The sequence below is a fragment of the Bactrocera latifrons genome, unplaced genomic scaffold (assembly GCF_001853355.1).
Source record: "Bactrocera latifrons isolate USDA-ARS-PBARC rearing strain unplaced genomic scaffold, ASM185335v1 scaffold_531, whole genome shotgun sequence".
NCBI lineage: Eukaryota > Metazoa > Arthropoda > Insecta > Diptera > Tephritidae > Bactrocera > Bactrocera latifrons.
Window position 1 is genome coordinate 10,368 of NW_017537192.1, and position 12,361 is coordinate 22,728.

Sequence of the window (12,361 nt, forward strand, 5' to 3'; positions counted from 1 at the left end):
CCTGCCAAATTTTCAAGTCCGTCCTTGTTGAGAATCTCCAAGTCATCTTTTTTTTCAATTGTGTCAGTGAAATTTAAATCAACTGACACACGTTGAAAAATATTGCCTGCAAAAATATAATAAACATACAATATGTGTATAAATAAATGGAATAAATTGTTAGTTAAGATTATTATTATAATTAGGATAAGAAACAGAGGTTAGTATGCAAAAACTTAGTTTATATGTAAGTACATATTAGCATTTGTTAATATCAATACATTTCTATATAAGAATGTTTTCTGTAATTTTAGGTTTATAATACTAAGTACGTTTAATATTTTGATAATTAACGGTTAGAGATAAGTAATTCCCTTCCAAATCTGGGGTGTTGCCGACTTCAACATTTCCTTCATCTGCAATCGCTCTTTCGTTGTGACCAAGTATATAGCAACACTGCCTATACTTGAACTCCTTCCTTTCAGGGTGATCGTGAAGACCGCCTTTTAACCTGACTACGCCAAACAAAYTTTCTAAAACGTCCTGGTTTAAATGAGATTCAATCCTTTTCTGCCGTTCATTAGCCTCTGCAGGAGCAGTGGTTAAGTGGGAAGGCTTGGTAGCAACTTCGTCGGATTCCGCGAGCTTAAACCTGCAAGAGTGTTTGGTTATAAAAGTAAAATTATTGCAATAAAATGATATAATTACCCATTTCAAACAGCAAATTGCTTTCAAAGGCTTCTGGAGCGAAGGGCATTTGACAAACGCACTCATTTTTAACATTAAACTTGTCCGTCCGACGACAAAAATTAAACCATAGTTTTATACTGTTTTATCCTTAGGGGTATGTAAAAATCTCCACTTCGTAGCAGTATTTTTAACTTTGTTATTACTGCACCCGAATACTGCGCAACGCATTTTCAAAAATATGAAATTTCACAATTTATACTACAATTAGAATTCACATTCAAAGGCGCGAGCAAATAATAAGTCAACCGAGACGTCAGCTAGAGCAGATGACTGAAACAAACATCCGCCTTGCGTAATCTCCTTCTCTATCATTCTAGAGTGTATGTGCCTCCAATATTGATTAATTGTTCTTGATTTTGTATTAGTTTATTATTATTAGTTCATTGTCAATATACATACGTGTTGTTCTGATTTCAAATACATTATCCTCTTTTGAGTGCTGGGTTTATTCCCTCGTTGGGATCTATCGCTGCTTAATTTTATGTGGATTCCTGTATTGTATCGTATTGTTCTATGTAGTAATTCGAGATTGTACTTAACGTGTACTTGTACAATAGTTGTTCACTTTGTTTTTGAAAAACTTTTTGCTCTCCATGTGAACGTGTTAAATGTCTCAGTACTTTTAATGCCGGGAAAATATATCTTTGCAGCAAAAAACGCGGCAAAATTGTCTTCTTTTGTTTTTCCTGTTTTGCCTGTTGAGTGAAGTTAGGGCGGTTGATATTCCCCTGCATTACGCCTCTATTCTCTTTTTCTTTACTGACGTAGACACCGCTTACGCGATTATAGCCGAGCTAACAACAGCGCGTCAATCGTTTCTTCTTTTCGCTACGTGGCGCCAATTGGATATTACAAGCGAAGCCAGGCCCTTCTCCACTTAGCTTTTCCAACGAAGTGGAGGTCTTCCTCTTCCTATGGCTCTCCCGGCGTTACTGCGTTGAATACTCAATCAGAGTTGGAGTGTTTCATCCATTCGGACAACATGATCTAGCTAGCGTAGCTGCTGCTTAATTCGCTGAACTATGTTAATGTCGTCATATACCTCAAACAGCTCAAACAGCGTAAAGGATCCTAAATCTTTCGCAGTTTCTCTCGAAAACTCGCAACGTCGTCTCATCGGTTGCTCTCAACCTCCAATCCTCTGCACCAAATGGCAGGACGGGAATTATGAGTGACTTATGAAGTTTGGTTTTTGTTCGTCGAGAGAGGCATTTGCTTCTCAATTGCCTACTTAGTTCGAAGTAGCACCTGTTGGCAAGAGCTATCCTGCGATGGATTTCCAGACTGACATTGTTGGTGGTATTTACGCTGATTCCAAGATAGACGAAATTATCTTCAACATTAAGACTCATTCACTGCCAGACCAATTTGCTTTGCTTTCTTGTCCAGTCTGAGGAAAGCAGAACTAAAGGGTCCGCGCCGTATATCAATATCATATTTTGGTGTTACTCAACGTCAGTTTAGATAGCCGAATTAGTTTTATGGGGATACCAAATTCAGACATCCTGACATTCAAACGGATTTTGGGAGGCTACCCAGAGGATACTTGGTCAAAATAATCATTTCTGGCCATTCCTAAGTGAATGGCGGTCACAGAACTTTCCTTCCTTTCGTGGACTTCTGCAGGTGACTCCATCCTCCTAGGCCTAGTTCGATAATTATTTTATATTTTACACTAGTTGGGAACTTTATTACTTTGTTCTCTATACTTTGATTCGGTTAGTTTTAAATGATTTTATAATTCCTGTAATATTATTTCATATCGAAGTTTCGAACGTCTTTGTATTATATATTCTCCCGTGTGTATGAAATAGCTCTTATCTCATCTAATAATGAAAATCTATTATACATTTGGAGTCTGTGTGAAGTGCTACCGTTCAAATTAGTACGATAACTCCTGTAAATTTTTTTACTGGATTATCCCTAAGATCTGCATTTGTAGGTATATGTGTATGTATATTGACGATGTTCCCTCATCGAATTCGTATAGCTCATTAAGTTTATAAATAGGGTGTAAARAGAAATCGAAGAGTTCTCTTAAATTACTAACCTTAATATTTCTGCATCGATTGGAGATTTGAGAGTCCAATTATCAGTAGTTCGCTGTAACTTCCTACATCGCCGCCTAGTTTCTCGTTTACTACGATTTGTGTAACGAATCCTTCCGAATGGGGCTTATAGTTACATAGGGAAAAACCTCTTTCGACGGCGTTGATGAAGGCGAGTAAATAGTAGCCTTTCGACCCGAAAAATATTTTTAAATTACGAAAGTGTCTTATAACTTTAAAAACACTAAGAACAATCTGTTGCGACTGCTGGGTGTGTGGCCTTTCATTGTGTATTTGGTCTTGTTGTTGCATTCGCTGCTATACCTGATACTGCTGGTATTATGATCAGCTCTATTTGGGCAAGCTCCGCTTAATCCATTATGTTCTAGTTTCTGTCGAATCTCTTTTGTCGACTGTTCATAGGTTTATTCAGAATTTTAAATAATAATATTTACAATAAATAAATTCAAAAACTTGTTGTTTTCCGAGATTGAATGGAAATTTAAGTGCGGTGAGATGATCGTGTGGATAGGCTGTTGCACCTGCTAAAAGCTTTCGACAACTTATTACCAATTTTTTCTTATTGAAGTTTGACCAGCAAAAGGAAATGTGGAAAAGTCACAAGCATATATATTAGTCACAAGCAATCTCGACCAATTGAGGTAATCGCCAAACATTTACATATGTACATATTCAAATGAGCCAAAGGCTATAATATCAAACCTTCATAAAAAGGGATTCAAAACTATTTGCACAACACTTAATTTTTAGCAATTTCTACTGCTATTGTTTTTTGGTGTTAGCGTTATTCTCGATACATTGGTAAATATACTTCTTGTCCGGTTCAACTTATCTCTATATTAAATTTATTTGAAGACGAAGATTAATTAATGTTAATTACTACTTACTTAATAACTTAATTTGATTACTGTGACTGAATGACATACATTTTTAATTTATATTTTTGTTTATGAATAAGTATTATTATTAAAAACAACAAACACATGCGAACACCGCAACACACGAAAATTTTAATTAGCTCTGTTCTCATACCGCTCTCAGTTTTTTTCCACCATTACGGCAACGCAGAGCATAACACTTCATTTTTGGCAATTTCTACTGCTATAGTTTTTCACCTGACAAAACTCCGAGCAGAGCAGAGCACATATTGTTTCATTGTTCTGCTATGGCTCTGCTGCGGCTCTAGCCAAAGTTAGAGCAACACGAATTACTACGGGAATAGAGTAGGTCCTCAAACCCTGGTTGGATTTCCAGACTATTAAAATTGGAGATTTTTAAAATGCATGTTCTAAAACTTAATTATGATATTGTAGAGATTTCAATTTTTTTCATTAATTATGTTTGATTCAGATGTTTCTATCGTCTAACTGTAAAGCCTTGCTATCAATATATTCATATATTTTATTATAATTTGAAAAACTAGTTTTGACTGAAAGTATAAATTATTAGTTTTTAAAATCGTACAAAACAAATTAGATCCATCCAACGTCAAAAAAAACAAGAAATACAGATAAAAGAGATGTGATGAAAACTTAAAACACTAAGTCCTATTTAATTTATTCTCTAAAAATTTGAAGTAGTAAGTGGGAAAATATTTTACTTTTCAAGCTTTTCTCGCGGCTGCCCTGCCGATCTATTATCAAGTGGTTGAAGTTATTGGATTATGTATTAATTGTATTAAATCCCAACAAGCTGGATTTTTGTGCAGACCTTGGATCCATCATTACAAATGACTGTGAAAAGTCCCCATCGATACCGCTTGTGCGATGCTTCTCATTCGAGGTCAAATGTCAAAATGAGAGCTACCGAAAAATGGTTCAAACAAAATTTCGTCAAATTGTCTACAAAAAAGATCTCAACACTTTTTCTTCTACGATGCACTGTTCTCGAGGGGAATAGATGTAGATGTGTTTGTGTTTGTGGAGGATGTAGTGCAGGTCGCCTCCACGCTTGGTGCATCCTGGGTAACGTTAAATGGCCTGCGGCCTTCACGACCTTTCAACTCCTTAAGACGWCTTTGGCATCGGACTGGTTTTTAGATTAGGAAAACTCTTTTGAATCTGTGTAGAACCCTGGGCTGGTGGTGGCGGCATTCTAGCACCTGAGTATGATGGGGTTACACCCATCAGAAATGGCTGCCAAGCAAATGTCTAAACTRCCTCCGTCCCGTTAAAACCCTGGCAGGCCTCAGAGTACGTTCCCCTCCGTCGTCGTTAAGTTGGCGTGGTAGGTGTAAGTTGAAACGACTCCCCTTTACGCTGGTCGGCTCTGAACGTACTGCCTCATAAGGTCGTACGTCAACCCCCGCCTTGGCCTCGTCACTGATATAACCTTGGGACCATAAAAGGCTACTACCTTTCCGGAGGACGGATAGCGGCTCTGAGTGGGGACCCTTTTAGAATGAACACATCACCAAACAACTCAAGCAAAAAAATGGACGAGAAGATGATAGAGGGAGGTGAAGGGACGTCGAAATCGACACCCAGATCTGTCCTAGGTGGGGCTGTTGCTCCCGGGGCGACAAAACTGTCGCAGGGAAACTGCAGCGACAAAACTAAGACTTTGGTAGGAGTCAGTATGGGGGAAGTCAGCGCAAACCCGCCGGCAAAAGAGACAGTGAATGGTGGAGCCTTCATACACGGCGGAATCGCCAGTACTAGCAGAGGAAGTTCTGCTAGAATTATGAAGGGTTCCACAGAGGGCGTTAGCAAAGGTGCTTTGGCTAGAAAGCTGAAGTCGGACCGTCGTTTAGCGGCAAAAATCGTGGAGCGCTACAGTGGTAAGCAAGTTGGTCAGGTAACTGTTAGCATGCTGTAACACGCTTGAGTGGGCCAAGAAGGTGCTGAGTGAAAGCGAGACCGATAGGGCACGACTCGATACAAGGAGACCTGAACCCGCGGATAATCGGCAAAGGTCGCATGAGGGAAAAATCTCCCTTGGTAAAAAACCGCTCACGGAGGCTGCGCCAACCTTCAGCGAAATCGCAAACAGCGCTGGCGCAAGAATACTTGATGTATTGGACCACAGCAGGGAGGACGGTGCCATTTCCCATGAAGAGTGGAAGAGACTAGCGGCGGCTATCTCTTCAGTCTTCCTCAGGGTGGTAAAGGAAAACCCTGGGCCACCCCCAAAATGTATAAGTGCCGGCTGGCACCATGGGCTGCACAAGCTGACCAGAAGTGCCGATGAAAGATCGGCCATCTAATATAAAAAGGCCATCTATCTGGTGGGCAAGGTTTGGAAGGGAGTCAGACTGGACGCCGTGGAAAAAGAGGATCTTCCTCTTCGCCCCAGGGCTCGCGTCTGGCTGCCTGCCGAACCATCCACTGCGAAAGAGATCGAGGAAATCCTCAGATACTGCAATCCCTCACTTCCTGCGCAAGACTGGAAGGTTATACGGATTGAGATAACCCATGAACCATATCGGCAGGCGTTGATAATGCTCAACGCGGAGTCCATCGATCCTCTCAGTAAAACCAAGGGTGCCATCAGTTATGGATTCGAAATGGTAGTGCTGAAAGTACTCCCGACGGATACCAGGGCTGATGGCTCCCAAGCTGCAGATGCGGAGGAGAAGGCAGAGGGCGTCACTGATGGTCAAACGACCATGGAAAACGACCCAAACCTCTCGGACGTTGCGAGTTCTGCCCGGTGAGGCTCGATCATGACATGAGCACCGCACTGGCGCTCCTAAAGGAGGGTCTGAAGGGTGAGATTCCCCCATACTAATCTCCATCACGCAAAGGCGGTCTCCTTGGGTGGGTCGGAGTTTTCAGCTTGGCGTGCAACAATACACTGGAGAGCTCCTGTCCACTGAAAACACCGAAGGGCAGAGGAAAACCTCAGTGGTGGACCTTGGAACTCTCGGAACTTAGGGCGTCCTGTAGACGCTTATTTAACACGGCCCGCAGGAGTGGGTTATCCGATGATTGGGCCCAATAGAAAACAGGACTTTCGATATAAAAGTCCGAGCCAAGAAGGGCTAAAAGGATCTCGTGGAAAAGCGTCAGCGAAAAAGTGGAGGGCTGTCACGAGTCCTCTAGACTCAGGCGTATACTCGCAAAAAACCCTGTGTCCCTGGGGTATCTCAAGGATGCAAATGGGAAATGTGCGCTGAGCAGTGAAAAGACACCTCAGATGCTCTTTGATGCTCACTTTCCTAGTAATACGGGACTACACGGCCTTTGTCGAACTTCTGGATGAACGTCACTTGACCTGGGCGATCAATTCGTTCAAACCGTTCAAGTCCCCGGGACCGGATGGCATTATACCAGCTCAGCTGTAGCAGGCTGTAAACCAATCTATGCGAACTGCATCAGATTAGGTTACATTACGGGGGCCTGGAGACAAGTCAGAGTTACGTTTATCCCGAAAGCTGGCAGGGGGTCCCATGTCACAGCAAAGGATTTCAGGCCCACCAGTCTCTCTTCCTTTTTACCAAAAACTTTGGAAAGACTGCTGGTCTGGTATCTAAGAAGACGCATTCCGAGAGACTATCTATCAGGAGCGCAACATGCGTATCGTAAAGGAAGGTCAGTGAACACTGCCCTGCGCACTATCGTGTCGTGGCTTGAGGAAGCAATTGAGGCGAAGGACTTCGCTGTTGGGACCTTCCTTGATATTGAGGGAGCTTTCAACAATGGCCAGCCGAAGTCAGTCGTAACTGCTCTAGACGGCCTTGGGGTTGAATCGAACCTCAAGCACATGATTTTCAGTCTTCTGTGCGACTGGGTAGTCGAAACAGAGTGGGGCAGCGCAAGCGCGTGGCGAAACGTGAGCAGGGGAACCCCTCAGGGGGGGTTCTTTCTCCCGTTTTATGGATACTAGTCGTTAACGACCTCCTCAAAAAGCTTGAGGATCTTGGCTCCCAGGTGATGAAAAGTTTGGTGAAAGGAAAGTTTCTTAGCACCGTGTATGAGTTGACGCAGGGATATCTCAGCGTGGTAACAAAATGGGCGGTCGGAAGTGGACCCGGCATCAACCCAAATAAAACAAAAATGGTTTTATTTAGTAGAAGATACAAGATCCCTGTAGCACCTTTGCCGCAAATGGGAGGTGTTCGCCTGCAACCGGCGGTTACTGTGAAGTATCTAGGGCTCATCTTGGATAAGAAGCTTTCATGGAAGCCGAATATCGAGGAAAGAGCCGGGAAAGCATCGATTGCCCTATACTACTGAAGAGGAGCTATTGGCAAGAGGTGGGGCCTCYCGCCGAAGGTGGTCCTCTGGCTCTATAACACCATAGTCAAGCCCATAATGTTCTATGGAGTCTTCATATGGTGGAAGGCTTTACAGAAGACCACACTTGCTAAGAAACTTGAGAGCGTTCAGCGGGCCGCGCTCATCAGCTTGTGCGGTTCATTAAGGACCACCCCAACCATTGCACTCAATGCAATTCTAAATATAACGTCGGTGGACCTTGCCGGAAGGTGTATGTATGGCTGCGAAAGTGGCTATCAGACTCAGGGAATCTGGGTTCCTAGCGGAGCGTACATCGGAACAACGTCCGGTGTGTTTAACGTAGGTACCTGCTGACGGCAGCCTTACCCCACGGTACTCAAAAGTACATTGGATCAATTTAATGCGCTGATCGGCTCCCTGAAAAATACTTTAGTATACTAAAATACTTAGTATTTTCAGTACCAATTGGCAGTGTGGAATGGACACACTAACCACTTTGGTAGCGTTCGAGGCCCATCTAAAACCTCTGCCCTACTTTGAGTCCGGCACCCAGTTGCAATGCAACTCCACATTGAGTGATCAAAATGCTCTTCCCGCATTTGGGTATAAACCACAACCACCACGATACTGCCCAAGGGGCCATACCGCATGAGCAGGTTGGAGCGAACTATAAGGGCTCCTGCTCCCCGTGGTACCAGAATTAAGTCTCCGGTCAGACTTCGTAGCCGGAACTACTACCAGTTTAGCTTCCATACTGCTCTGGACTGGTGACCAGAGGTTAGACCCCATACTCCCATCCCATGCACCCAATAATCCCCCTTCCCCAACTTAACTAACGTAACCTACCGTTTCTGCTAATTGTCTCCGCCGCCTAAATATCTCACGCGCAAACCTTTCAAACGTCCCTAATTGTTCGGCATTCCAGCTAGTGGAGATCGCATCGCTCACATCTAGCTGTCCATTTAAATAACTAATCTCCATTCTCCTAAAGCTTCTGATGTCTGAGTACAATACGCATTCTGCAATGACATGTACCCAATCCTCATTTCGTGCTCCACACGCACATTCGGGTGTTTCCGATARRTTCCTCCTATGCAAGAAAGCATTCAGAGGACCATGCCCCGTGAATAGGAAGCCCGAGCTCAGACAGAATCTGACGTCGGGGTTTCCTTCCACAAACCTGACATCCTGGATGTATTGGTACTATTTCATTTAGGAGCTTCTTGCTTCCTAGGTACCCCTCCCTCTGTGCATCATTTTCGGAAATCCGATCATTCTGGAATAGTGACACACTCAAACCTCTCCTTAATCTGAATGCAACAGCTCTCTGTATGACAATCAGATCAAGCGGGAGAGCTCCTAATAGCACCTGAATTGCTTCCGTTGAGACGGTGCGACATACAGGCCAGCAAGCAAGAATTCTAAAACGCTGTATTGAGAGGAGCTTATGACGCCCCAAGACTGTCGTGGCTGTTTCCCACCATACAGCGGCACTGTAAGTGGCACATGCCACAAACAAACCACGATATATGGTGCGAACAGCACGACGTCCGACACCCCAATCACTCCTCAAAATGCGTCGTATTTTGCCCACGGTTGCCTGCAGTCGCTCCTTCACAATTGCTAAATGGGGAGTGAAACTCATTCTCTCACTCATGGTCAGCCCCAAATATTTGACCTGCGTCACGTACCTGATGCTGACCCCATTTAACCGGACGTACCGGTGACAATTTGCCTTTCAGCAGCATTGTCACCGTTTTATCTATTGAAATATATACCCCCACACCAACGCCCCAATTGTGGACAATTTGGAGAAATTGACTACCCGCCCTTCTATTTCGCTATGTGAACGACCTCCTACTAAAATAAGAAGGTCATCCGCGTATGCAGAACATTCACAGTGTGGCTCCAGCTATGCCAGCAGGGAATCCAGCATGAGGTTCCATATATATTGACTACAGATGGATCCCTGTGGACAGCCGCGAGTCACACTGGTCTCAACGCTCCCATTCATTCCAACGATAGAGGCCTTTCTGTCCGAAAAATAACTCCTCCACAGRGTAATTTCTGGACAGTTCAGTTCCTCTAATCGTTGAATTACCCGATCCCAGATCAGATAGTCGAATGCTCCCTTGAAGTCAACAAATATACCAAGAACATATTTGCTGACATTCTCCCTAGCAGCATTCTGGACATACATCCAGGCGTCCTCTACGCTGCGTCCTCTTCTGAAACCGTATTGTCTATCTGGCCAAATACTGCTCGTTTGCTCCTGAAGCCGTTCCACCATTACTCTTTCCAGCACTTTTCCAAGTACCGGAAGGAGACTGACGCCCCGATAGGAGCGAAGATTGCTCCTGATCTTWTCGGGGGACTTCAGCAGAGGGACATCCCTAGCTTTTTTCCACTCTCGTGGAAAATATCCCTCCCAGCCGCACTTATCGTAGATAGCCTCCAGGTATTCTGGAATGAACTTCCAAAAGATTTTGCAAATCTCTCCGTTCAAACCACCAAGACCTGGAGATCGTTTAGATTTAACCAGGCCGAAAGCGTACCCCAACTCCCCGTCATCTAATGGAGGCACAGGTACCTCTTGTGCTTGAGATGCCTGTGCTTCCGACTTGGGAAAAAGCGCACCCAGGAGAGCCTTTGCACACTCACTCCATGTTGATAACAAGGTGTCACCAACACGAAGAGAGGTTATATCATTGCTTCTACGACCCCTGCAGATCTTATAGATCTGCCCCCGTCTTTATTCTGCCCTACGAAGCTTCTCCTCCTTGATCCTTAGTAGCGCTCCGCTAGCTGCCTGATTGATGAGAGTAACATCAATATCGCTAACACCTCCTGGCCCATCGAATGTATAGAATTCGCTGGGCTCTTTTATTATGTGGAGGTTGTTAGCCACCACCCACCCGCTGAGTGCCTCGCCTCGACTGTGGCTTTGGTATCCGGCCGAATGCCGGCATACCTTACTAAACCACATGGAGGACGAGGCATTCGCGTCTAGTCCAAGGATAATTGGACTATTACTCGCAAGTAGTAGTAGCCTATCCAGGCACCCCAGGTGAGGCTCTAGGGATTCGCTGAATTTGCAGTACAAACTCGCGACAACCAGTTTACCGAACTCCCCTTCAATAGAGACGCAAACTCCTAGCTGTGAAGAGTCCAAAATTATACAATCATAGTTCGGATTGTTCACAACTATTGCGGCATTAGCCCCGRGATCTGTAAATATCCTGAAACTGCCAGGAAGACCCCTTACCACACCATTAGTGGCGTAGGGCTCCTGGAGCAAGGCTACACCGCACCCACCCTCAATCATAAAACCCCCCAATTCACACATAACGGCAWACGATCTCTGGCAATTGAGCTGAAACAGCGCGCCTATAAATGCCTAGAGAGTGCGCGCTCAACCCTGCTGCGATATACTGGGCAGACAGCGGACATCATGAGATGTCCAGCTGGCTTACCCTTGAAGAAGCAGTTGCGACAATGGGGGGGATTGTTGCAAAGGGCAGCTTTGTGACCCTCTTGGCCACACCTCCGGCAGACATCGGACTTGGCCCGACACTCTTTAACCCGGTGGTCGAAGCCMATGCACCGGAAACAACCGGCAACTGGGCTATCTGCRCGCACACGGAAGGAGAACCACTTCACGTAGACCCTTCCAGCCTCCAAAAGAGTAGACATTACTTTGTCTTCTCCTTCTAGGACGACGTTCGTCCTACCCTCACCCTTGGCCTCCCAGGGCTTGCTTATTACCCTCATGTCGGCTTTCTTGGGCCCAGGACAACACTCCTTGATATTGTGCTCAAAGAGTTCCTCCATGAACTCTTCAAGCTTAATTTCGGTGTGCACACCCTGCACAACGACCCTCTGTCCCATCTTCTCATTTACGGCCACACTTAGACCGACTCCCTTAAACTTGTTGTTGTTCACCAACTTCTCGCTCTCCATGATGGAGGGGGTCCGGAGAACAACGCGACCGCCTTTTATCGGCTTTAGTGCGTGAACACGCACGCCGAGAGAAGCTCCCACTTTCTTCTCTACCTTCTTGGCCATCTCTTTGGATGAGGTGGCAGGAGCCTTGCTGCTCACGAGTACCGACCAGGTCTCCGTTGTTTTTGGCATCTTTGGCCATATTGCCTCCATTGCGCCCCGCCTCCATTCACCGGGCGTTTCTCCTCGCCGCTGCTTTTCTTCTTGTCGGAATCATCCTTGGCAGTGCTCGCCACACTGCTATCCCCTCCTTTGCTGACGACCCTTTACGGGCCTTCCTTTTCGGCGATGGCGGCGTCATTGGAACTCCATCAGAGTCTGTCTCTCACCGAGGTTGTTCGCTTCGATATAATCCTCAAACTGGACGAGCCACTTATTGAC